The sequence below is a fragment of the Saimiri boliviensis genome, chromosome 11 (genome assembly GCF_048565385.1).
Source record: "Saimiri boliviensis isolate mSaiBol1 chromosome 11, mSaiBol1.pri, whole genome shotgun sequence".
In the NCBI taxonomy this organism is placed as follows: Eukaryota; Metazoa; Chordata; class Mammalia; order Primates; family Cebidae; genus Saimiri; species Saimiri boliviensis.
The window spans coordinates 19568391-19578135 of NC_133459.1; the positions used below are offsets into that span (position 1 = coordinate 19568391).

Sequence of the window (9745 nt, forward strand, 5' to 3'; positions counted from 1 at the left end):
AAAAAAAAAAAAATTTTGTTCTCTCTAATAATAAGATTATGAATGATTTTTACTTTTCTAAGTACTTTTCAAAATTTCTGATTTGTGTTGTTCTTATGATCAGAAAATAAGTTTTAAAAAAATAATAATAATAAGTTTTAATAATATTAAAATAGTTTTAAAATATATATATTTTACTACATGTTGTTCCTCTTCGGCATTTATACCACCCCTAATCCTGAGTATTTACATGTACTTCAAATACAACTCAGGCACTTCAGATGGCTTTGTTAACTGGGTCAATGCCATTCCATCTGAAAGGAAATTATAGAAGTATTTTCAATTCAATTATAGATCACTGCAAAATATTTGAGGGGAGCTCTGAATGCTGTGAGTTGTGATGCCATCTATATTAGCCCTAAAACTAACCTTCAAATTGATTCCTGAAGTCCAACACACTTAACACTTCTCTTAATAAATATTTACAGACTGCCAACTGTCTGTAAAGCACTATTCTAGATGCTAGCAATTCCACAGTGAACAAAACAAACAAAAATCTCTGCCTTTATGGAGTTTACATTCTGTTAACAAAATTCAATGTCTTAGCCGGGCGCGGTGGCTCAAGCCTATAATCCCAGCACTTTGGGAGGCCGAGGCGGGTGGATCACGAGGTCAAGAGATTGAGACCATCCTGGTCAACAAGGTGAAACCCCGTCTCTACTAAAAATACAAAAATTAGCTGGCCATGGTAGCGCGCGCCTGTAGTCCCAACTACTCGGGAGGGTGAGGCAGGAGAATTGCTTGAATCCAGGAGACAAAGATTGCGGTGAGCAGAGATCGCGCCATTGCACTCCAGCCTGGGTAACAAGTGAAACTCCGTCTAAAAAATAAATAAATAAATAAAAATAAAATTCAATATCTTCTAAGAGTGAGGCAGCACACAATGGGCTCAAAAAAGTACAAAACAGGCCAGGCGCAGTGGCTCACACCTACAATCCTGGCACTCTGGGAGGTTGAGATGGGCAGATCACTTGAAGTCAGAAGTTCGAGACCAGCCTGGCCAAAATGGTGAAACCCCACCTCTAACCAAAATACAAAAATTAGCTGGGTACAATGGCACGCCTCTGTAATCCCAGCTACTAGGGAAGCTGAGGCAGGAGAATTGCTTGAACCTAGGAGGTGGAGGTTGCAGTGAGCCAAGATTGTGCCACTGCACTCCAGCTTGGACGACAGAGACGCTGCCTCAAAAAAAAAAGTACAAAACAATTACTAGTTAATAAAGATCATGGCGGGGCATGGTGGTTCACGCCTATAATCTCAGCATTTTGGGAGGTCAAGGCAGATGGATCGCTTGAGGTCAGGAGTTCTAGAACAGCCTGGCCAACATGGCAAAATCCATCTCTACTAAAAATACAAAAATTAGCTGGGTGGGGTGGTACACACCTATAATCACAGCTACTCGGGTGTCTGAGGCATAAGAATCATCACCTGAACCTGGGAGGCAGAGGTTGCAGCAAGCCAAGATCACACCACTGCACTCCAGCCTGGGTGACAGAGCAAGAATCTATCTCAAAAAAAAAAAAAAAAAGATAATAAAAACCAACAAATTTCAAATGCACTTAAAATAGTTCAAACTATCTCAAATTTCAGCTGAGCTACAGGAGATTGAAAAATTCCTTTTGGTTGGCAGCAAGCCAAAGAACTGGAAGCCATTTGAGAATTCAGAAGTAGCTTGGGATCCTGCAATATTCCATCCATGTAAGTCTCAGCAGCAGTTTATCCATTGCTTAAAGTCATATTATTAGCCACTTTAGCGTGGCTAATAATCAGGAAATAGTTTACTATTATATTAGCTCAAAGTATTATTCATTAGGTAAAAATAGATTGTGTCTCACCACAGCACCACAGAAGTTTATTCCAGAATTTACTTTCCCTCCTATCTCATAATGAACTAACTGTATCATCATCCAGAACAAGCTAGCAAATGACCATGGCAACCTTATTTTATTGTCTCACACTATCTCACTAACTATACATATATAGTCTATACAGTCTTCACCACTACATATAGTCTTCACCACTAAAGTTATAGAGGTGTTTCAGTCTATTTGGCTGAATCTAACATTAACAAGCCAAAAACCAGAAGCAGCTTATAGAAGCAAATTGCTTTGCCTTTGCTCCATATGAGTATCTTCTGATATCAATAAGCCATCACAGAAACATGTCACTTATCATCAGACAAAAAAACCATTCACTGGTTTCTGTAAATCCGTCCCCTCTATTTGCAAGAATAAAACAAATCTCAAAGCACAATCAGAATCATAAACAATTACAATTCAAGAAGGTCACTGAATAAATGAGCCTAGTCCCTACATCTCAGAGAAGGGATAACCAATGCCTGGGGCAGTTACGTGGCTAGTCCAAGATAAGACATCTACTACAATGAAAGAGCTAAACTGAAATCCAGATTTTTTGCCCCCAAATCACGTGCATTTCTCAATCACCAAGGTAAATCTACTTCTATTTTAAGGCTAGCAAGTATTGTTTCTATGTCAAAGTCTAGTATCAAAAGGGCATGAATATTATGAGATGCAGTAGGAAGGAGACCAGGAACTGGCCAAACACAGATCAGATCAGGTATGTACCTCCTTCTCATACACTAACTCCTCAGATTATGATGCAGAAAATACTTTAAATTTGTAACAATTGTATTTACCGTCACTTCCTCTGGTACCTCCTCTAGCAAAAAAAAAAAAAAAAAAAAAAAGCCTGAGACGTGACTGAAATCCATTTATTAAAATGCTATGCAGCAACAACCAAACTGGGAAAAGTAGGCTGGCAGAAGGGAAAGCTATATAAACCTGGGTTAATTCTTACTCATTCTTCTAACTTAGCTGAGATGTCAACTTCTTTTAGAAAGCCCTGCCTCCTTCCCCAGACTACTCTTACAGCAAGAGTGATCCCTGTACTTGCCTCATAGCATTTTGTCTACCCATGTGGACCAAGTTCTTTGCTAGATCTAGCACTGAGTGTAGTAACGTAAGTAAGTGCTGAATTAATGAATTCATAAACTTGCCACATCTATTGACGCCTCAATATAAATGGCAAAATGTGGCAATCCTCTCCATTAAGATGTGGTTTTCAAACATTTTTTAGAAGACATTTTGTTTTAAGAGGGAGTCTCACTCTGTAGCCCAGGCTGGAGTACAGTGGTGCAATCTTGGCTCACTGCAACCTCCACCTCCCAGGTTCAAGTGATTCTCCTGCCTCGGCCTCCTGTGTAGCTGGGATTACAGGCAGGCACCACCACACCTGGCTAATTTTTGTATTTTTAGTAGAGACTATAGGGCCGGGGTGGTGGCTCAATGCCTGCAACTCCAGAGCTTTGGGAGGCCAAGGCAGGCAGATCACCTGAAGCCAGGAGTTCGAGAACAGCCTGGTCAACATGGCAAAACCCAGTCTCTACTAAAAATACAAAAATTAGCCAAGCATGGTGGTACATGCACGTAATCCCAGCTACTCAGGAGGCTGAGGCAGGAGTATCAATTGCACCTGGGAGGTCGAGGTTGTAGTGAGCCAAGACTGCACCACTACACTCCAACCTGGGTGACAGAGCAAGACTCTGTCTCAAAAAAAGTAAAATTAAAATTAAAAATGTTATCAGAAACCCCAATGTGGAAAATCAATGCATCTGTCTTCAGTTGGTTTAAACTCTCATGGTTTGATAGAAAATACTGCACTTTGATCACTTCTTGGCTTTCTAGCTAGATCAGGTATAGCAAATACCTTACTCCGAAACTCATAAACCTACAACAGGAAGTAGCAGCAGCTGAGCTATAACTCAATCATCTGAGTCTTTCTTCCTTATCTCCATCTTGTATCTGTCATCCTCTGTCCTCCTACAGGAGGATCTGTACTGAATATTTGATGTTTTCTTGATGGTGGGGCTTAGGAGCAGAAAGAATCCCGACCACTAAATGAGCCATAGAATTCTAGTTGCTAATTATAATGGTATTCTGCTTGAGACCTTGCTAAATTCTGAACAAACAGGAACATGCACTCAATCAACAGGCCTATGTCTTAAGGGTCAGTAAGGTAAAGATAACCTACTTGTTTATCAGTATGTGGCTATGAGCTAATTAAAACAAAGTACAGTACCACTGTGTTCTAGATTACTCCACAGAACCTTATTTCTGTATACAGACTTTCCCCTGGCTCTCAAATATAGGAGAGTATTCTTCGTCCCATTCTCACATACAGGCTTGGTGAAAAATAGCCAAGCATAGTAAAAAAGGCATTCATGGGCTTTGGAGTCAGTCATACCAGTCTGAATCACAGACCACCATTTACCAGGAGAACCCTGGAAACATTACTTCTCTGCACTTCAGTTTCCTCATCTGTAAAATACAGACAATACCGACTACCTTATTAAAGTTTTCCAGGGAATTAAATAAACTCATGCATGTCTGACTCCCAGAATAGCAGGAACTCAATGAATAAGCACTATTATTAATTATTCAGATTTAGCTTTGGTAGAGGGGCAAAAAACAAAAAGAGAGAGACAAAAAATGTTACTGGCTTCAACCTGTAAGATAAAACTAAAAATCAATACAGAAAAAGGAAAACTATTAATACCAAAAAAAGCAACAGGAATAGTGGTTTTTAATATATACATGTCATATATCTATGACAAACTAGCTAAGAACACGAGTTATTTTCTGGTTGATACAGGTCTTTCTCAAATTTAGCTCCTGCAAAGAACCCACGGCCTGATTTTCTTCACTATATTGGCTGCCCCAAAACAGTAACTAGACTCCTCAGTGTCAGCAACTCTGACAGAAATTACACCCTGAAGTCTTTCCATCAAGAGAGAACACCGTGTATTCATAACGAACTGCAAAAGTGTTCACGTCAGAACTGCTTGGATACCTAAATTCAAACTCATTTATCTTGAATTATCTGAAGGGTGAGCAATTTCAATCTAAAGAGCTAGCCTTTTAAGGGGTGCCCCTGAAAACATAAACAACAGTTTCCCTGTATGCACAGTTTTCTGTGGAAAGGGTCCATATAGTGTTCATCAAAATGTAAAAGTTGTTTGTTACCCAGAAAAGGTTAAGAATCACTGTTAATATTCTCCACAGAGCCTCTTGGAACCACGTAAGAGTAAGTTGGGGTGAGCATATCTCAAGGCAAATATTGTAAAGTGCTAGTATCATAACCTATAAACTTCATGCTGGATTATGTTATGAAAACTATGCCTATTTCTCCATTCCTTTAGCACTTTTCATATCAGAGTTTTTCTTTTTCCAGGCTGCCCTCTGCCAGGCCCCCCATCATCTGCTTCTTTTATGCCTAAGGCCATTACCTTAAATGGCTTTATGGGCACCACCATGCAATACTGATACCTACTTTGAAACAAGTGCCAGTTTACATTCAAATCCGCTATTGTTAACATTTCTTATTTCTGATTTGTCACTTGAACACTAAGTATAAATGAAGGACATGGTACCATGCAAATCTTTCTAGTATTTTTACAAATGTAAAATACCGTCTGGCCAGGTGCAGTGGCTCACGCCTGTAATTCCAGAACTTTGGGAGGCTGATGACGCCCTACAAAAAATTACCTGGGAGTGGTGGCACACGCCTGTAATCCCAGCTACTCAGGAGACTGAGGCATTAGAATCACTTGAACCCAGGAGGCGTAGGTTGCAGGGAGCTGAGATGGAGCCACTGCACTCCAGCCTGGGCGACAGAGTGAGACTCAAAAAAAAAAAAAAAAAAAAACTGTCTGAACTTATTAATTCAATGCAAACACAACCATATCCATATATTTTGAGTGTCTGGAGATGTATTCAAGCCATGAAAAGCGTAACTCCAGCTATGCACTCCTGCCAAGATGCTTAAATGTTATCAATTTATTGAACAATGACCACTTGCGTCAAATACAAACTCCCATACTCCCTCAGGGTAGAAAAGTAGAACTGCTCTATTTCAATCCTTTTTAATCAATACCCCATTACCAGTTGATAACACTTCACCACTGGTATATGTTCCGATGAAATCTACAACCTACACTTCATCTGCTGTTCATATAATAAAATTTTCCATTTTAGCAATTGTAACCTTTCAGTGTGTAAAGGCAAAGAGAAAATATTAAGAGCTGTGAAACACATCAAGAGAAAGATTAATTTTAGCTGCAATGGCATGAGGCAAAGTAAAAACCTAAAGCCACATAAAACTAAGTATTCCATATCACTACAAATAGGTTTAAATGATCTATATTGGAAATTACCCTTAAATTTATCTCTTTAACAACTGCTTTTTATTCAAAAGAAAATTAAGTTTCAGCTTTTGTAACTACTTGTATGTTGCAACCAACTCAGAGCTTTTATAAGTCCTTCTATGAAATGCACTGAGAAAAAGTATACTTGAAACACTTAAGTCACAACTCTTTGTGTTCCAAAAAGCCACCAAATTCACCAAGCAGTGTCACATTCAGAACTGCAGTTTTTACTACTTTGTCTATCAAGGACACCTACTATAGGTTTCCCTTCATTTCTGTTTAATTGCCTAAACAGCTCAAAGATGCAAGTAATGAGTAATTTACTGAGCACAATTCAGAAACTTGAAAGTCCTAACCGAGTATAGGCAATCAAGGTAAAAAAATGAAATTAGAAAGTTAATTTAAACCGACAAATTATTAAGATAGGTTTAAGAGATCCATTACTGAACTCTGCCGTGAAGTAAGCAAACCAGTCAACCTTACCCCTTCTCCCCTCACGGTAAAGCAACTAGAGACACTGACCAAAACTAACCATGTTTTCTATAAACAACACTAAGTTATCACTACACTTTCTCATCGGTGAACAACTCCTAACTGAACAGAATCATGCAGGATAAAAACATTATGAAATCAGTACACACATCACACTGGAATGGAATTCATCTTTGCACTGCGCCACGGTGCCTGGATTGAAAAACGTGAACTATATGTAAAGAACAGAGAAAACGACACTTGACAAAAAACCAAACAATGACCTGAAATGACTCTAAGGGAGATTGTTTTTGCTTCTCAAAGTAATCTATACAGACAAGAATCAAACTACAGTCTGTTAAATAATCTGGGGACCTCACAGCAGTTAGCTTCTTACTCGCTCAAACACGCTACAATCTCTAAAAGTCAAACACACGATGACACAAATACAAAAACACAACACATCTAACATCCAATCATTATTTATTGATTTACACATATACAGTGGGTGTAGGGAGGAGGGGATGCATGATGAAATGTTATTCTCAGGTACGCAATACCTTTCTAAATCTCCGGGGAATTCATGAATTCAATGTTTTACCCTCACCGTCTAGTTTTTGACTAAAAGACCTCGTCACCAAGTCTTTTCAATCAAAGCTGTCCAAAATTCTACAATCGAGCAAGTAACATGAAATTAGAAACATTCAATACTAGACTTTCCTCCATAAGCCCTGGCAACTCTCTAGACATCAGGCCTATGAAGAGTAAATTAAAGCCCATTAAAAATACTCAGCCTAACACAAATTTTCCAAGAAGTGAGACTTTTGTGGGTGATGGGTAATGTCAGTGAACTTCCTCTTCCTTTAAAAAGGTCAAAGACAGGGAAGCGTCCAGCGTCACATTTCCTCAGATCTCGTTCTACCACAAACCACATCACAACTCTCCCATTACTAAAAAAATTATCCAGAGGGACTGCTTTCTGTACATTTTCACCTTAGACTGAAAATCCAACTTACCTCGGAAACGAGCTGATTAGTTTTAAACAAGAAATTTACCGATAAAGTTTATTATGTACTAACAATAATTAGGGAAGCCCACTGTGCCCCGCTGCAGGGGGCGCCGAGGGGAGGTGAGGAGTAGGAGGGTGTAATCCTCACAATAATCAGAGAAAAGCCTTCCCTGCAGGGTTGGTCCCAAGCAACAAGCAAATTCTGCCCAATAAAGGGAGAGGGTACCTTAAGGGAGGAGGAACGGTGAAGGGTCCCCCAGCTCTAAAAGGAAGGGGCTGCAGAAGCATGGACAAGTGGAGCTAGCTTTCACAGTATTGCAGACGGTCTGGGGTTCCCTCCGCAGTGCTGCCGCCGGGCACCCCAAAAGCTCCGGCCATGCCCGATGCAGGAGGAGCTTGAGCGGCAGCCCCTTTCCTGGCTGGGCTGTGGCGGTCGGCAGGAAGGTCCCCTGGGGGTCCCCCTGGGCTGCGACGACGAGAACCGAAGGGCCGACAGGAAGGTGAAAAGGATACTGTTGGGGCGCCTGGCTCTGGAGGGCCCTGATGTTCGGGTGAGGGGGGGGGGCCGCCGCCGCCGCTGCCGCCGCCGCCGCCGCCGCCGCCGCTGCCGCCGCCGCCGCCGCCGCCGCCGCCGGGTGAGGAGGCGGTACCGCTGCTGCCGCCGCCGCCGCCGCTCCGGTGCCGGGTCCGGTTCCTGCTGCAGTCGCTGTGCCTGATTTCAGAGCCGGTTTCTGCGGTAAACTCATGGCAAAGCGAAGCCACCAACCCCCCCAGAGCAGGACCGGGCGCGCCGGGGTGCAGGGGCCGGGGGCAGCGGGGGGGCGGGATGGGGGCAGACCCGGGGAGGCGGCGGGAGCTGGGGGCTGGGGGGAGCCTGGGAGGAGGAGGAGGAGGGGGCCGGGGCCGGTCACACACGCCCGACGCCGCCGCCGCCGCCGCCGCCGCCTCCGCCGCCGCCGCCGCCGCCGGCAGCAGCAGCCGCCCCGCGGGCCAGCACCACCGGCTGCCGGTCTCCGTGACAACGCGACCCCAGGGGGGGAGCCGGACCCGGCGGGGGCAGGAGGCGGAGAGACCGGACCTTTCACGGCAATATCCTCATGGGCCGGCAGCGGGGGATCTTTATCCCCCTCCCCGGGGGAAGCGGCGCCCTTCTCGGTAGCGGGGCTCAGGCGATGCCGGCGGATTTTCTTCACTCAACGAGCAGAGCATCCAACATGGCGCTGCGGCCGCCTCCAGCAGTCCGGCAGGACGGCCGCTCGGAAAACTTCGGACTTTTTCGGAATCGCTCGGGAGGCCGAGGGTGGGAAGCCTCTTCGGCTCTTTCCGGAGACTGAGAGGGGTCGGGATTCTTCGGAGACGCTCGGGTGCGTCTTCGGCCTCCGTTCGGGAGCGCTCAGGAGCTAACTCGCTTCCTCGGCAAAGATCGGCGACAGGGGCTTCTTGCTGCGGCGCGGGTGCGGGGCGGAGGCAGAGACCAAAGGCGAGGTCTGGCCTGCGACAGTCCTTCCCTACGGCCCAGCCTCGAAAAACAATGGTAATGGCCCCGGAGCCTGCTGTTCGCTGGGTCCTGCCTGCAGGGACGGAGAAGCAGCGGCGAGGCGAGAAACCCCGGTTCCTGGGAAAGGAACCGCTTAACCGGAATGGAACCCGCTGGGTAGGGACCGGCTACCGGGACTTCGCATAACCAATGCTACCCTCCGGCCCTTAACCACACATTTCACACCCATTGTGTCGGCCCTTCTTCCTCAGACGCTCTGAGAGGTGAATGGAATGAGGAGACCCATTTCCAGAGGACACTGAGAGGAAAAGTGACTGGCCCAAGGTCACCCTGCTGGGGGGGTGGGGGGGCGGTGGAGGACAGAGCCTAAATCTAAATGCCACCTTCGTCCGGATGAACCTTGCCACCTCCCAAGTTGGTTGGGGACACGATCTGAGCCGACATGTCTAATGAGCAGTCTTAACTGAACTCTGCGGATGGATTCTAACCTAGGCCTTCCCCAGGA

At 44.4% G+C, this 9745-nt stretch overlaps 1 protein-coding gene across 13 annotated transcripts in view; it reads right to left on the bottom strand.

Moving 5' to 3' along the window:
- The window catches only part of EIF4G3 (eukaryotic translation initiation factor 4 gamma 3), a 371563-nt gene extending 362557 nt beyond the window's left edge, over positions 1–9006 (bottom strand). For 7 of the 13 annotated variants that reach the window (XM_039473822.2, XM_039473817.2, XM_003934910.4 and 4 more), the window contains exons 1-2: positions 8821–8999; positions 8256–8454 (exon numbers count right to left, since the gene is read on the bottom strand). The gene's annotated coding sequence lies outside the window, so the exon portion shown is untranslated. Of the gene's footprint in view, positions 1–8255; positions 8455–8820 lie in introns of all 13 variants that reach the window. The other 6 variants (XM_074380218.1, XM_074380217.1, XM_039473805.2 and 3 more) reach the window with 3 other exon arrangements.
- Between the last annotated feature and the right edge of the window lie 739 nt (positions 9007–9745).